The following is an 8,647-nucleotide window of genomic DNA, read 5'->3' as shown; positions in this document are numbered from 1 at the left end:
CTTTGCACGTCAAACATACTTACTTGGCGTTGAGGGATTCGTTGGATCTCGCTTGGGCTGCACATACTAACATGAATTCAACGCATAAATTGCATAATTTAGACGTAGGTATTCGTACTCACCATTGAATCAAGTAAATAGCTTATGACATTCTAGATTGCTCGGGGCTTGACCTCGTTTAACTATCGTACGAAACCATGACATAAAGTCCCAATTCGATCCCTAATACATTTCCCAAAGACTGGAGTACACGGACTCCGTGCACCCCTCCGGGTCCGGGTCCGTGTAGGTACTGTAAAAGCATACCCGAAAAGAAGTGAGGACACGGACCCCGTGCCTAGGTCCGTGTAAGGGTCCGTGTAGACACTGTAAGAAGACACTTCGGAAGAAACAAGGGCACGGACCCCGAGCCAGGGTCGGTCGAAGGGTCCGTGTAGGCTCGGTGAAAGTAAACCAACGGGAAATCATGTATTCAAGGCTTATTTCTCCTAACTTTATCATTCCGACCATAAATCGACACCTCGAGACCCGTTCTAGAGTGCTAGAACACCCATTCACACTCAAACAAATGCTCCAAAACAACGACGTCCAACTTACAACGCAATACAACTCATGAACACGAAATTTGACATCAAAAATCAATTCCTACAATTTCTAACTCAACCAAGTGCCCAAAGACACGAAACGAAATACTAACATACATCCCAACATCATTCTCGATATACCTAAATGCGGCAATGATCACCCATCGATGCCCAACAAAGCCTGTAACAAGAAAATCTCAAGAACACATCAAAAACATAATTTTTCAGAAAATGCAGTTTGAGCAGTCTCACAAAAATGACCATAACTCACTCAATTTTTATCTAAACATTTCGAATTTTATGTCAAATCGAAGGTATCGAAAAGTTCTACAATTTTTATGTTGAAAGTTTTCTCAAAATCAAGACCGAAAAATCGCAGTTTTTAAAAGAACAGTAAATTTCGAAATTTTAGATCTAAAAACGTTTCAAAATCGATCCAACATATTTCTGCCCAAACCTTGCACATCATACATGGATTTTTACACATAAAACAATGCAACACATACTATGACATGATCGACGCAGGAAAAATAGTATATACCTGCCTTGATATAAAGTTTTTACCGAACCAGCGATACCGAAGCGGAGATGATGCGAGAGACGATCCTGGACGAACATGGCTCGATTTTATTTGAAGAAAGTCAACGAAATTTGCTGGGAATTTAAGGAGGAAGGGCGGCTGCTCTAGGTAGTATGAACCCTAGGTTTTCTTTTCTCAAAAATGAAAATGAAGAATGAGATGAAAGTGTGTGTGTGAGCCGTGTATGTGTGTGTGGGTGATAATGTGTGTGTGCGTGTGTTGTGTATGAAATTAGGGGTAAATTAGTGCTTAATTGACTAATTAAAATATTAATTGAAATATTAACCCCCTTTTAATTCACTACACAACCCAAATTACAATTTAAAACACGACTTAATAAATTCTAAAGGTTTTAAAATCTTAAAATCACCAAATGAATAAATTAGGCTTTAAAAGACTAATACTTAGTAAATTATTTAAAATACCTTAATCCCCACTTAAAATAAGATACCGCATTTTAAAATTGCCAAAATCGTCAACGGTCTCTTTTCTCGATCCCGCCTCGAATAATCGCCTGAAACATGAAAGTCGAGAAAGATATTTTAACGTGCATCACATAAACATAAATAAATTTAAAATCATGCATTAAAATAAATCATGCATCACTAAGGCTCATTTTAGAATTAAATAAATGCTTTAATAATTAAATAAATGCATGGGTTTTACGTGTACTGATTTTGGGCTCTACAGTTCCTCTCCCACTTATATAAATTTCGTCCTCGAAATTAAATCTTACCAAACAGTTCTGGGTAGCGATTTCTCATATATGCTTCGGTCTCCCAAGTGGCTTCCTCCACTGCTTGATTAAGCCACCGGACTTTGACCAACTTGGTCACCTTGTTCCGAAGTCTGCGCTCCTGTATGTCTAGGATTTGGACAGGCCTCTCCTCATATGACAGATTTGGAGCAAGCTGCAACGGCTCATAGCTCAGAACATGCGAAGGATTAGCTAGGTACTTTCTCAGTATCGAGACATGGAACACATTGTGTACCCTGGCCAGATTCGGCGGGAGGGCAACACGATAAGCTAGTGTCCCAACTCTATCAAGAATCTTGAACGGTCCAATAAACCTTGGACTCAGCTTGCCTCTTTTCCCAAATCTCATAACACCCTTCTTGGGTGCTATCTTCACGAAAACGTGATCACCTACGGCAAACTCGAGATCCCTTCTTCTCTTGTCAGCATAACTCTTCTGACGACTCTGGGCGGTCCTCATTCTGTCTCGAATTTTGACCACCACATCTGCAGTCTGCTGAACTATCTCCGGACCAAGTTCTGCTCTCTCTCCGACTTCATCCCAATGAATCGGCGATCTGCACTTCTTCCCACACAATGCCTCGTAGGGAGCCATCCCTATAGATGCTTGAAAACTGTTGTTGTAGGTAAACTCCACTAGGGGTAGCTTCGATTCCCAAGTCCCCTGGAAATCGATCATACAGGCTCGCAATAGATCCTCCAAAATTTGAATCACTCGCTCAGACTGACCATCTGTCTGCGGGTGAAAAGCTGTATTGAAAAGCAACTTCGTCCCCATGGCTGCATGCAAACTCTTCCAAAAGGACATGTAAACTTCGGGTCCCTGTCGGACACAATATAAACTGGGATACCATGTAATCGAACGATCTCCCTGATATAGAGCTCCGCATACTGCGTCATCGAGAAAGTCATCTTCACTGGCAAGAAGTGCGCTGACTTAGTAAGTCGATCCACTATAACCCAAATAGCATTGGATCCTCTGACTGACCTCGGCAATCCAACAACGAAGTCCATGGTGATATTCTCCCATTTCCACTTGGAGATAGGGAGTGGCTTGAGCATTCCTGCTGGCCTCTAATGCTCTGCCTTCACCTGCTGACAAGTGAGACATTTGGACACAAACCGGCGGATGTCTCTCTTCATACCTGGCCACCAATACAGAATCTGTAAATCTTTGTACATCTTGGTGCCTCTCGGATGAATAGAATACGGAGATGCGTGTGCCTCTGTCAAAATATCCTCTCTGATCGAATCTACACTAGGCACCCGCATTCTATCTCTGTATCTTACAATACCATCAGACACTGTGTAGAGTACACTGCCCTTGGCTTCGTCTTTCAGTCTCCATTTCTTCAACTACTCATCTGAAGGCTGTCCTCCACGGATTCGGTCTAGTAAATCAGATTTGACTATCAGATTATACAGTCTAGGAGCTCTGCCCTTACGATAAACCTCTAGACCGAACCTCTGAATCTCAGACTGAAGGGTTCTCTGTACTGTCAATTGTGCTATGACTGCAACTTTACGGCTCAAGGCATCTGCCACAACATTAGATTTCCCCGGATGGTAGCTAATTTCGCAATCATAATCTTTCACCAGATCTAACCACCGTCTCTGTCTCATATTCAATTTTTTCCGCGTGAAGAAATACTTGATACTCTTGTGGTCAGTGAAAATCTGACATTTCTCACCGTACAAGTAGAGTTTCCAAATCTTCAATGCAAAGACAACCTCTGCTAATTCCAGGTCGTGAGTCGGATAGTCCTTCTCATGCACCTTCAAGTGCCTGGAAGCATATGCTATAACCCGACCGTGCTGCATCAACACTGCGCCTAACCCGAGCTTAGATGCATCGGTATATAACACAAAATCTCCTTGCCCGGATGGCATGGCTAACACTGGCACTGAAATAAGAGCTTGCTTCAAAGTATCGAAGCTCTTCTGGCACTCGCCACTCCACACGAACTTAGCATTCTTCTTGGTTAGTGAAGTGAGCGGCACTGCTATCGACGAAAACCCCTGAATAAACTTACAGTAGTAACATGCTAAACCCAGAAAACTGCGGATCTCTGAAGCGTTCTTCGGCTCAACCCATTCCTTTACGGCTGCCACCTTTGCTGGATCCACCTCAATACCATTGCTAGATATCATGTGACCCAAAAAGGCTACCTTCTCCAACCAGAATTAACACTTACTGAACTTCGCAAATAACTTGCGACTCTGTAAGGTCTGCAAAACAGTTCTTAAATGCTGGCTGTGCTCCTCATGGCTCTTCGAGTAAATTAGTATATCGTCAATGAACACTATGACGAATTGGTCAAAGTAAGGATGAAATACTCGGTTCATGAGATCCATGAATATTTCTGGAGCATTCTTCAATCCAAAGGCATCACTAAGAACTCGTAATGCCCATACCTGGTTCTTAAGGCTGTCTTATGAACATCTGCCTCCTTCACCTTCAGCTGATGATACCCTGATCGAAAATTTATTTTAGAGAACACGGTAGCTCCCTGCAACTGATCAAACAAATCCTCGATCCTAGGTAGCGGGTACTTGTTCTTGATCGTTACCTTGTTCAACTCCCGGTAATCGTTGCACAGTCTCATGCTCCCGTCCTTCTTCTTTACGAAGAGCACTGGTGCGCCCCAAGGTGAGAAACTAGGGCGAATGAATTCCTTGTCAAGCAGCTCCTGAATCTGCTGTTTGAGTTTCAACATCTCAGCTGGAGCTAATCGATACGGTGCCTTAGAGATTGGCACAGTGCCTGGCATAAGATCGATTGCAAACTCCACCTCTCTCTCTGGTGGAAGACCTGTGACGTCATCTGGAAAGACGTCGGGAAATTCTCTGTCTACTGGTACCTCCGATATAGATGGAGTGATTATGTCAGGTGTTGAAATAATGCTGGCCAAGAAAGCCTGACACCCCTTGGAAATGAGTCTCCGTGCCTGCATGCAAGAAATCATGCGAGGGAAACCTCTCCATCTGTCTGGCTCAAAAAGAAACTGCTCCATTCCCATCAGTCTGACCAACACTGATCTCTTCTGAAAGCCAATCAGGACTCTGTTCTTCGCCAGCCAGTCCATACCCAAAATAATATCAAACTCTGGCATCGGCAACACTATCAGATCGGCATATACCAGGTGGCCTTGCAATTCTAGATCAATATCTCTGACCACGTTGGTAGCTAACAATTCTTCCCCTAATGGGACTGTCACCGAGTAGTTCATGTCAAGGTCAATAGACTTGATGTCCAAATGATTAGCGAATGTCTCCGAGATAAAGGAGTGAGTGGCTCCTGAGTCTATTAGGGCCTTCGTGGCTAATCTCTTGATGAAAATATTTCTTGAGAGATATTAGCACCACGCAACTTATATCCCAAAGTTCTAATAGTAGCCTTATGCAACAAAAGACACCAACAATTTCAACTAGCATCCTAATAATCCCAATTCAAATAAACATGCAAGGCAAAATTTAATACTGCACGGAATTAAATAAGTTACCGTCAGCTGTGTAGTATCTGGGTTCGCCTCCTGTGCATGCATGGCGAACACTCTGCCCTGAGTTGGCTGCCTCCACTGCGGGCACTCCTTTAGCATGTGGTCACTGGCTCTGCATTTAAAGCACTTGCCTGACCCGTATAAACATGGCCCTGGGTGCTGGCGGTTGCACTTAGGGCACACTCGGAATTCACCGGGCTTCTGAGGTGCCCTCCGCTGCTGAATTGGACCCTTTCCCTTTGGCTGTCCCTGATAAGGCTTATTCCCTGGCTGCCCCTGGAACGACCTCTTAAACTGAGGTCGTTGTTGCTGCTGCTGCTGAGGTGCCTGATAGGGCCTCTTGCCCTGCCTATCAATCTCGATATCTCTCTGGTCTTGCTCTGCCGCCAAGGCTCTAGATACTGCCAACTGCATAGGTAGTCGGACCCGCAACCTTGATATCGCGGCGCAAGATCGGCCGCAACCCATCCATGAAATGCCTCAGCTTCCCCTGGGCATCATTAGCTATCAAGGGCACAAAGTTACACCCCCTCTCAAACTTCCTCACAAACTCCGCAACGCTGCTATCCCCCTGATGCAACGTCATGAACTCCCTGGTTAGGCGAGAGCATACTTCCTCAGTGAAGTACTTGGAGTAAAAGACCTCCTTAAATCCATTCCACGTCATTGTTTGCAAGTTAACTGACAATAATTCACTTTCCCACCACAGTCTGGCGTCCCCTGCCAAAAGAAATGTGGCACACCTGACTCTATCTGCATCTGTCAGTTCCATAAAATCGAAGATTACCTCGATGGACTTAATCCATCCCTCCGCTATCATCGGGTCAGTTGTCCCCGAAAACTTCGTTGGGTCCATTCTCCTGAACCTTTCATAGACTGCCTCTGGTCTGGACCTAGCCCCCGCATCAACTGCAGCCTGGTTCCCCGCAAACTGTGCGAAGAACTGAGTCATACCCGCAAGCATCTGCGCCTGCATATCTGAGGGTGGAGAAGGAGGAGCATTTCCCTCCTCAACTCGGGCCTCTCTGTCCTCATCTCTTCATTCCTGGTTAACCAGACGTCTAGGAGGCATACTGTTCCAACAATTTACCCAACACATAAACCCAACATGCATGAACATGGTATCGATAACATAAGATGCACGTACTTGAACTTCAAAATATGCACATGCTGAAATCAGAACTTAATGCTTACTACATAACATAAATTTAAAACCTTAAAACTTACAGACTTGAGGTGTGACTTCGTGAGCTTCTTGCGACTGGCAGTAGGCATAACCCTTTACAAGAACACCGCTCTGATACCAACTGTAACGTACCGTACTTTTTACTACTTGAAAATTGCGGAAAAATTAAAACTTTTCTTAAATAAAAAGGCGAACCTTCAAAATTCAATAAAATAAGCTGTACGTCCCAAAAGTAGTTGCAACAAAAGATCTAAAATAAAGTTTGACACAAGTAGTTGTTTAAATTCACATATCCAGTAACATAAATCAGAGTACTTTTAAACATTTCATAAACTCTTAAAACTGGGCGGTCCTCGGGTCTAGCCTCCTGCTCAGTCCAAGCCAGCTCCTTGGTCCCCACCCCTCGTCTCCTCGAAATCATCCTCACCTGCATCGATCAAGTCTAGTGAGTCTAAAGACTCAACACGTATAAACTGTAAGTAGCAAGTAATATGTAATAAAACCATATGCGACTTCAAAATAGTACTTACATACTTGAATTTGAGAGTGCGTATAAAAACTTGAACTTACATACATACATAGACGTGCCATAATGTGAAACTTTTCTTAAACATGCTTGCATTCTTGTACATACATGAACATACGTAAACTTCATCATTTTGCGTAGAAGCATGTTTCAAAGCAAGTGACCCATAAAATAAATTGCCTGATCAAACTAAACCACAATACTGGACTGACAGGGACGAATCCACTTGCCACATACATGAGATCCTCGTTCATGCTTTAACGTGTGGATTGGTCCCCGTTCATGCTTTAACGCTTTCCAATCCTGATCTAAACCCATTCATGCTTTAACGGGGTGGATTGGTCCATGGTCAAGCTTTACCGCTTTCCAATCCCATACATAATTGGTCACAAGACATTTAGCATACCTCAAAAACTTGAAATATTTTCTTTGCACGTCAAACATACTTACTTGGTGTTGAGGGATTCGTTGGATCTCGCTTGGGCCACTGCTGCACATACTAACATGAATTCAACGCATAAATTGCATAACTTAGACGTAGGTATTCGTACTCACCACTGAATCAAGTAAATAGCTTATGACATTCTAGATTGCTCGGGGCTTGACCTCGTTTAACTGCCGTACTAAACCATGAAATAAAGTCCCAATTCGATTCCTAAAATATTTCCAAAGACTGGAGTACACGGACCCCGTGCACCCCTCCCAGTCTGGGTCCGTGTAGGTACTGTAAAAGCATACCCGAAAAGAAGTGAGGACACGGACCCCGTGCCTAGGTCCGTGTAAGGGTCCGTGTAGACACTGTAAAAAGACACTTCGGAAGAAACAAGGGCACGGACCCCGTGCCAGGGTCCGTCGAAGGGTCCGTGTAGGCTCGGTGAAAGTAAACCGACGGGAAATAATGTATTCAAGGCTTATTTCTCCTAACTCTATCATTCCGACCATAAATTGACACCTCGAGACCCGTCCTAGAGTGCTAGAACACCCATTCAAACTCAAACAAACGCCTTAAAACAACGACGTCCAAATTATAACGCAATACAACTCATGAACACGAAATTTGACACCAAAAATAAATTCATACGATTTCTAACTCAACCAACTGCCCAAAGACACGAAACGAAATACTAACATACATCCCAACATCATTTTCGATATACCTAAATGCAGCAATGATCACCCATAGATGCCCAACAAAGCCTGCAACAAGAAAATCTCAAGAACACATCAAAAACATAATTTTTCAGAAAATGCAGTTTGAGCAGTCTCACAAAAATTACCATAACTCACTTAAATTTTATCCAAATATTTCGAATTTTTTATCAAATCGAAGGTATCGAAAAATTTTACAATTTTATGTTGAAAGTTTTCTCAAAATCACGACCGAAAAATCGCAGTTTTCAAAAGAACAGTAAATTTTGAAATTTTAGATCTAAAAGCGTTTCAAAATCGATCCAACATGTTTCTGCCCAAACCTTGCACATCATACATGGATTTTTACGCATAAAACAACGCAA

The sequence above is a fragment of the Primulina tabacum genome, chromosome 11 (assembly GCF_025594145.1).
Source record: "Primulina tabacum isolate GXHZ01 chromosome 11, ASM2559414v2, whole genome shotgun sequence".
NCBI lineage: Eukaryota > Viridiplantae > Streptophyta > Magnoliopsida > Lamiales > Gesneriaceae > Primulina > Primulina tabacum.
The sequence above is the reverse complement of the archived record's forward strand: the minus strand, read 5'-3'. Positions refer to the sequence as shown.